Here is a 9,562-nt window from a genome sequence, read left to right on the forward strand (position 1 = left end):
TTCCCGCACCGCCCGCATCCTGAATATCGTTGGGATTGTCATTGGAGCAATTATGTTGGTGATTATTATAGTGATTTTTGCTGTCGGTTCAAAAAAGAAATACTAAGAGGAGATGTCCCGTACGCTTCCTCTCGGAGAGTGCTCCTGTGATGGCCCATCGGAGTGGATCCAGCGTATTCTTACAAGGGAGTCCTGATCCAAGTAGTCACGATCCACCAGCAAAATTGTCAGTTCAAAGAGACAATGCTACAAAGCCGCAGTTTTTCTGAAGGGGGAGGGCTCTTTTGTACTATCTCTGATTAATTGCTTTGCTTTCTTTTTGAGGGGGGGGGGGAACCCACCCTACTCAATCATGCTTTGCATGCTTCGAGAGCATGGCGACATGTAAAATAATAAATCAAAAATAATAATAATACAAAACATAGATGGATCTTTCTGCGTGTTATCCTGTCCTTCCCTAGCAACTAGAGAACCGGAGGAAATTTGGTTTGTTCGGTTTATTTAGGTGGTGATGGCTGTCAGTGTGCTTTGGTTTCGCATCAGTAAAACGATGATTTCTTGTTTATGCCACTTTATATATATATTTTTAGGAAAATAAATCTCAAAGCAGTTTACAACACATTAAAACATCAAAGGCAACGTAATTAACAGGAAACTGAAATATTATCTGAAAGGTTTCAGAGTAAAATGTTGCAAAGGAGGTCAACTACAGAATGCACATTTAACACAGCAAAGTTAACAAACAGAATTCAAAAGCAAACATTACCAAAGGAAGACGAGTATAAAATGTGCATTTAAAACAGCATAGTTAGCAAGAGTCAGCAGGGAGTTCTAGAGTGTAGGGGCTGCCTCACTAAATGACCCAGTTCTTACAAATGTGGAGCAGGCATCGTGTGGCTTCCACCGATCAAAGTGGCCAAATGGTCATGTGTGGGGCAAGGCGATCCTGCAAGCAAGCTGGCCCCAAGTTGTTAAGAGCTTAGTATACTAATAGTAACTCCTTGTACTGTGGTACCTCTGGTTACAAGCTTAATTCGTTCATGAGGTCCGTTCTTAACCTGAAACTGTTCTTAACCTGAGGTACCGCTTTAGCTAATGGGACCTCCCACTGCCACCATGCCACTGGCACATGATTTCTTTTCTCATCCTGAGATAAAGTTCTTAACCCGAGGTACTACATCCGGGTTAGCGGAGTCTGTAACCCGAGGTGTTTGTAACCCGAGGTACCACTGTACTTGACCCGGTAGCAAATCTGCAATCAGTAGGAAACTGCAATTAAATTGAAGCTGCAGCAAAACAGCAGGATAGACATTTAGCAGGGTGGCTCAACCCTGTCCAGACTCCAGAGAACAACAGGTTGTTTAGGCCAAAAACAGTATTATTATTTTTTTAAGGTATGTTTTCCCCTTTCCCCTTCTCAGTGGTGATCCTCCTCCAAACAGGGCCTCCCCCTAAGGGCATTGCATCACAATTGATCCAGGAACATTGTTGGGGGGTGGGAGGGAGGAAAGCATAGCAGCTCACCTTGGACTGATGAGATAAGATGTTGCACCACAATGGGGAACTTTTGGGTGGAGGCATTGTGTAGAAGACATGGCCACTGGTCTGTTTGGCAATAAAGAAATGAATAAATGTTAAGAGAATAGTCTTTGTCGCTGCTGCTGCTTCTGCTGCTGCTTCTGCTGCTGCTGCTGCTTTTCAGGTAAAGCTGTCTGCTAGGGTGGGGTGGGGAATTGATTCAGTTCACATTTAATGGCACAATTGCCGGATTCACACATCCTGAAAGCGACACACAGTCATCCCTCCAAATTTGAATTCTGAATTTTGCAATGCAGATCTCCAGCCAGGAAATGTGCACAAACAGCTGTATTCCTATGGAAAGTGTGCACAGGAATGACCGCTCACCAGTCAAGTTGGTGGGCAGCTTTTGCGATCTGGCACGGGCTTCCTGGCCTCCGGAGTCACGCAGGGCTCCCACCTGGCCCTGGTTCCAATCAGCCAATCGGAGGCGGCCTGGGGGAGTGGGGTGGAGAAAATGCCAGGTAAGGAGGCTCCCACCAATGCAGGCCATCCAGTCGGCTTGGATGTTTTGCAGTGTCCCCTATAATTCCTGTCTTCCCCCGCTTAGCCTCAGACCCCAATTAGGGGCTGAAACACGCCCAGTGCCTAAGCCAAGGTCTCCTACACCTGAAATTAGTAAAGTTGTGGCCTATTTAAATCCCATAACTATGATGTGTTGTGTCTTATTTGGGCCTGGCTCCCAGGGAAGAGGGGTCTGCGTCTGGGCACACAATGAATGTATTAGGAAAATCAACATACACAAATACATTAAATTAGGGGAAATGGATTTGCAAGAATGTATATACAGTATTGGGAGAAATGTGCACTTAAATTTCATGGTTTTTTGTTTTTTTAAAAATGCAAATAGCTGCAGAAATGTGGAGAATTGAATTTAAGACAAAAAATTAGAAACTGAGAGAAACAAAATTTGACAGAATTATCCGTGCTGAGGATTTCAGTTAGTTGGTGGGCTGTAAACAAATTATTTGCTATTTCCTATGACAATCACAACTTTACCTCTCTGTTACCAAGATCAGTGTTTTTTTGGTCTTTTTGTGTGTGTTTTTAAATAGGTTAGCTTAAAAAATTAGAAATATTCATGGAAGGTATATCTTTCAATTAGTATTAGTCAATATAAATAAATGGAAAAACAAAATAAAAAAAATTCCTTCCAGTAGCACCTTAGAGTCGAGACCAGCTAAGTTTGTTCTTGGTATGAGCTTTCGTGTGCATGCACACTTCTTCAGATAAACTGAAACAGATGTCACCGGACCCTTATATATAGTGAGAGAGTGGGGAGGGGTGTTACTCAGAAGGGTGGTGGGAATGGGTGATTGGCTGATAGGTGTGGAAAAATAAATGGAACACCCATGCCTAGAGGCCGTTTATCACAGAGTACCAGCTGCCTGGAGGAATGGCGGAGCGCTTCGGCCAAAGTGTCGGCTCATGTGTTCTTCTCAGAAGCATCTCAATGGACACTGTTTGGAGGCTGCATACCAGACTAGACAGACCTGCTCCAGCATAGCTCCTGATCAAACATTATTCACAAATGACCGTTGGGTGGGAGCACCAGGAAATGCTCTCCCCCCCGCCCTGTTCATGTGTCCATTTGCACATGACAAAAACATGAATCTGTGACCACACATGGTCAGAAGGCAAGCAAGTGGAGGGGGGCAATGAGAGAGATAACTCAAGCTGGTTCTCAGTCACAGTCTCACTTGCTGAGCACACAGACAGATCATTATCTTGAGGAGGAGGGACTCTGGTTCTAAACAATGGTTTCCTGTTTCAGATAGTATCTTGCGGCTTTCAGCTAAATGCCTTCCAGATGTTGTCTGGCTCCATCTCCCAATGCCCAGTTGTCAGAGGTGGTGTGAGTTGTGATCCAACAATATCTGGGGGCATGCCAGTTCCGCAGCCATGGGGATGAGGGTTGGGGAATCTGTTGAACTCAGATCCCAAAGTGGACTCATTTGATGCAATCTGGTCAGATCAAGCCCCTGGATTGGATCCCGAGTTTACTTCAGAATCCACAGTCTGGTGGGTGGGTTCCTTTACAGAGTGGCCCAAGGACTGCATCACCGCAGGAAGTTGCATTCTTGCCCTTGCAAACCCAGTAACAGACGTTGCAGCTTTGGTGTCTGTGAAAGAAACAAAAGAGCAGACTGCAATGTCAAGGAAACCAAGAAAGACAGAAGCCCAAGTCCTGGTTTGAGGGCTTGAAGAGGAGAACAGAGGGTAGAGTTCCTGATTGTATGGGCATTTCTAAGCACACGTACACCTATGGAATGAATGCACAAAGATGTATACATTTCTTACAAAAGAGTCGCAAAACTTTTGATACCCGAGGATGCTAAAGCTATCCAATATCCAATACCTAGGGGCTGGTGAAACTGGCCTCACCAGGGGTGCAAACTCAGGTGTGTATGCAAAAATCACCCAGAAAGCTGTCTCCAGTTATTTGTGCAAGGCCATGCGTTTACACTAGAGTTGGGAGCTGAGCAGTAGAAGAAATGTCAAGGTGGTATGAAGGCAGACCTCTGGAGACTATGGAGTCTATGATATATATACAGTATATGTGTGGATCTGCACCACAAAGAGATCAAATGTCCTGTCCTGCTTGCACAAATGCATGTAGGTTCCCCCCCCCATTCCTCCTTGCCTTGCCCTCACTCCGGAGGCTTTGAAGTAGTTGGGTCTCAAAAAATGTAGTAATTTCTAATGTGGCTATTGCGGTAAAGTGATTTTTTTCAGGGTGATGTCTATACAGCTCCTTGCCAAGGGCGCAAGGGACTCTAAGGTGTGCCTTTGCTTTTCTGCATGTTCAATTGAACATGGCCAGAGTCCCCCTTTAGACTTTCATGCTCAGCACACAAAGGTCAGAAGCATGGGGGATGTCAGGGGACAGGGGCATGGTGGGGGATGTTGGCCATCTGCTGGGAGGTGTTTATTTGTGAAAAAATGCAAAAGGCCAAGAAGTATCCAGTGGTCTTCATTCCTAAAACCATGCTAAGGATTTCAATTAGTGAGTGGGCGATAAGCAAACAAATTACTTTCTGGCTCTTTTGGCAATCACATCCTTACCAGGATTGGTGTTTCAAGTTTCAAATACCTAATAGGTGAGCTTATAAAAATGAGAAGCATTCACGTAACATGAACCTTTCAATTAATATTAGTCATAATAAATAAATGGAACTCCCAAGTTCAGAGGTAGACTATCTTAAGAGTACCAGAAGCACTATTTAATTTATTTCATAAAACATATACACTGCTTGATTGTAGGGGGAGGGAATTATTTTGCAAAAGAGATAAATCAAGAAAATTATCACAAGGAAAGCTTATGACAATAACTGAAAATGTACAAAAAGTTAAAGCAAGAATAGGCTAAAACAAATTAAAACTCACCTCAACCTCCTTAATATCTGGGTTGTTGTTTCGTCGTTTAGTCATGTCCAACTCTTCATGACCCCATGGACCAGAGCATGCCAGGCACTCCTGTCTTTCACTGCCTCCTGCAGTATGGTCAGATTCATGTTGGTAGCTTCGAGAACACTGTCCAACCATATCGTCCTCTGTTGTCCCCTTCTCCTTGTGCCCTCAATCTTTCCCAACAACAGGGTCTTTTCCAGGGAGTCTTCTCTTCTCATGAGGTGGACAAAGTATTAGAACCTCAGCTTCAGGATCTGTCCTTCCAGTGAGCACTCAGGGCTGATTTCTTTAAGAATGGATAGGTTTGATCTTCTTGCAGTCCACGGGACTCTCAAGAGTCTCCTCCAGCACCATAATTCAAAAGCATCAATTCTTCGGCGATCAGCCTTCTTTATGGCCCAGATCTCACTTCCATACATTACTACTGGGAAAACCATAGCTTTAACTATATGGACCTTTGTCGGCAAGGTGATGTCTTTGCTTTTTAAGATGCTGTCTAGGTTTGTCATTGCTTTTCTCCCAAGAAGCAGGCGTCTTCTAATTTCGTGACTGCTGTCACCATCTGCAGTGATCATGGAACCCAAGAAAGTGAAATCTCCCACTGCCTCCATTTCTTCCCCTTCGATTTGCCAGGAGGTGATGGGACCAGTGGCCATGATCTTAGTTTTTTTGATGTTGAGCTTCAGACCATATTTTGTGCTTTCCTCTTTCACCCTCATTAAAAGGTTCTTTAATTCCTCCTCTCTTTCTGCCATCAAGGTTGTGTCATCAGCATATCTGAGGTTGTTGATATTTCTTCCGGCAATCTTAATTCCGGTTTGGGATTCATCCAGCCCAGCCTTTCGCATGATGAATTCTGCATATAAGTTAAATAAGCAGGGAGGCAATATACACCTTTCCCAATTTTGAACCATCAGTTATTCCATATCCAGTTCTAACTGTAGTTTCTTGTCCCACATAGAGATTTATCAAGAGACAGATGAGGTGATCCGGCACTCCCATTTCTTTAAGAACTTGCCATAGTTTGCTGTGGTCGACACAGTCAAATGCTTTTGTGTAGTCAATGAAGCAAAAGTAGATGTTTTTCTGGAACTCTAGCTTTCTGGGTAGGTTTGTCTAAACAAGAATGTTGGGCTTTTGGTTTTACCTGGAATAGCCCCAAAACCAGTTTAGCACTTGGAGTGGTGTCCAGCTATGCTTCCTTCTGCGTTTCCCTGCTTCTCCAGTATTGTTGCAGAGTTGTTCAAACTTCTAACTTCTTGCACAACGGTATGTGTGCCTTTCGTGCCAGCAATTAAACTCCCACAACCTCTGGGTTGTTTCAAAGCAAGCAAGCTTTATTTACAGACATATAAATCACGGACACTCTCGACACTCTCCCGGAGATACGGATGACATCTCCGCTCCGGTTCAGTCAAAAGTGAAAGTAATACAGACCAGGAAATAAACAGTGCGTCACATAAATCACATAGGCATCGCATACAGCAGATACCCCAGATGTTGTGACACATCTTCCCTGTGGGAGGGGTGTACTGTTGAGCTTCCTTAACCCTGAAAGTTCCAAACCTCACAAAGAATGTCTTTCACAGGCATCTGGTAGCACATCTGGTAGCAAATTGGCAGCCAGTGCAGGTCTCTAAGCACAGGTGTAATATCCTGGCAGGGTCTTACTCCTGTCAGCAGTGGGAGAAGGCCACAGCCTTAGTGTTTTGCTCATCTTCTGTAATGGGGAAGCTTGTTTCTCCGAATGAAGCACTGTGTGGAGTGCTGGGTTAAACACAACAGACTCTCCAAGTGTCCTTCTTTTCCAGGGACAGCCCCGGATTTACTGAAGAACCTGTCCCAGGTTCTAATTTGATCCCTGGAATGTTCCTTAGGATATGCCTATTTTCATGGGAGAAATGTTGTAGGGTACGGAATTACGTGACCCCCCCCCCAGCCAAGGAAATAAGTAATTATAAGACCTTTAGGTGACATCTGAAGTCAGCCCTGTATAGGAATATTTTTTAATGTTTAATGGGTAAATAAATAATAAAAAATAAAACTATTATTATTACCATTATTGCTGCTGGTGGTACTACAACTACTGCTACTACTATGGAATACGACGTCTCTGTTTTCATTGGAGAAATGTTGGAAGGATGTAATTTACTCTGACCATAGAGCATCCCCATTCCTCAGTATTATTGCATGGCAAAACTACGTGCAAATGCCGCTTGTGGGTTTTGATTTCTGTGGGTGATTTAAGAGCTTCTTGCCTGATGGATGAATGCTCCCTAGGAAGCAGTAAGTCTGAAAATCAAAACCAGGCTCAGCAAAGCACTGCTCCCACGTAGGAGCAGATATTAAAGAAAAACAAATTGTGGAAGCCATAGTATCACTTCCACGTCTGCGTTCAGTCTAGAAGGGGTACCATAAACACTTTTATTGTGCAAGCACAAATCACGCTTCCAGGAACTCATCAGGACAGGGGGCCTCAGCCCAGGGGAGTCTGGCCTCTGGATGCTTCACAAATAAAAATGAAAACCACATGGCAACCACGGTCCCCGTTGCTTAGCTCAGCTCTTCTCTGCCCAGGAGGAGTCACCAATTCTGTCCTCCCGAGTTGCAGAGATGGGCAAAGCGAGGACACCAGCTCCTGACAACAGCCACATCCTCACTGCAGCTCAGCTCCTGGATCAGTCTTCAGCGTAAGCCTCAAGCCCTGCAGCCCGGAGGTCAAGGAAGAAGAGAGCACCTCTGTGGATGCGCAAAGTGCCTTTCACTCCCTGCCAGGGGCATTGCAGGGCATTTAAATGGCACACCTTTCCCTGTGCTATTTTTTTAAGTGTAGATGTGGGTTTAGGCCTCTGAGTGAGTGAAGGTTAGTGGGTAGGAGTCTCATTGACAGACACAGAGTTTTGCAGCAGTCCCAGCTATTTGTAAGCCAAGTTTGGCTTATATATATATATATACTTTTTCAAGTTTGGGGCCCAGTGCAAAAGTTGGTGTGTGGACACCCTGGGTACTTATGAACATTGATTTCATTGATTTGACCACTTTAGGTCAGGGAACCCTGGGCCCCTTTAAACCCTGGGTCACCAACCCAGCATCCATGGGTGCCGTGGCACCTGTAAAGGTTTTCATTGGTACCCCTGGGAACGTGACCCAGCTTCTGAGCTTTCTTTTCTTGAAAGAAAGTTATGGGGTTAAATGTGCAGGTACCTTCTAGGCAATTTCTGTGAAATGAGTTTGCTGTGGCCAGCATGTACTGGTACTGTTATTGTTGGACAGCAATGACTTCAATGTGTGGGTGGGGAGGGGGAGAGAGGGAGATAATTGTTGTGTGATCTCCACAATCAGGACCGGCACAACATAGCTAACTTCCCACAGTAAGCATAAAGTTGTCGGCCATTTTGTGACCAGCACCCCCAGCACTCCCTAAGAATGTGAGATGTGATGATTGATTGGGCAAAAGATATAGGGCACAACATAATGTTAGAGGACTGGGAAAGGCTTTGGAAGGAGGGTGTTAAGTTTACCACATGCTACGTGTTGAAAGAAAATATGATGAAAATGATGTATAGATGGTACTTAACACCTGTAAAATTAGCCAAAACGTATCATACACATGATAATAAATGTTGGAAATGTAAAGAGAAAGAAGGAATGTTTTACCATATGTGGTGGACGTGTCCAAAGGTAAAAGACTTCTGGGAAAAGATATATAATGAGATGAAAAAAGTATTTAAAAATACGTTTATTTAAAAAAAAAACCAGAAGCCTTTTTACTTGGAATAATAGGGGAAGAAATGCCCAAAAAACATAGAAGATTCTTTTTGTATGCTACAAGAGCTGCGAGACTACTACTTGCCAAAAATTGGAAAACACAGGGCATTCCGACGATAGAAGAATGGCAAATGAAGATGTTGGACTATATGGAACTGGCCGAGATGACTGGCCGAGTCCGAGACCAGAAGGGAGGAGACGGTGGAGGAAGATTGGAGTAAATTTAGAGTACACTTTAAAAAATATTGTAATATCTGAAAAATAGAAAAGATTTTGGAAGTAAATAAAGGCCTAGGTTTGTAAAGATGTATTATTGAGAAAATTAAGGTTGGGAAGATAGAAGATGGTAAAAAGGAGGTTAATTCTGATGAATATTAAAGTTTAATAATGAATTTGGAAGACTGCTAAAGATGTAATACAATGAAATTCAGCAAAGAGGGATTTGAGGAAGTCATGTTATCAAGTGAGGAAAGATATGATTATAAAAAGTTTATATGTGTGTTAGTGTAGTCGGTTATGTATCTTTAACCTTGTTACTGTAAGTATGTTTTAACTGTTTTGATTTGTTGAAAATTAGTTTTTTTTAAAAAAAACCACAATGTGAGATGTGCCCATTGGTTCCAAAATTTTGCTTACCACTGCTCTAGATGTTGCTGGCCTTTGGTCATACTGGTTGATGGGCCTTTGGTCATGCTGGTTGATGGGCCTCATGGGAACTGTAGTCCAACAAAATCTGAATGGGGAGCCACAGGATCCCCATCCCTGCTTTGGCTTGTAAACCTGAAGGAAGACACATGTGGCTTCT

The sequence above is a fragment of the Lacerta agilis genome, chromosome 15 (genome assembly GCF_009819535.1).
Source record: "Lacerta agilis isolate rLacAgi1 chromosome 15, rLacAgi1.pri, whole genome shotgun sequence".
Taxonomy (NCBI): domain Eukaryota; kingdom Metazoa; phylum Chordata; class Lepidosauria; order Squamata; family Lacertidae; genus Lacerta; species Lacerta agilis.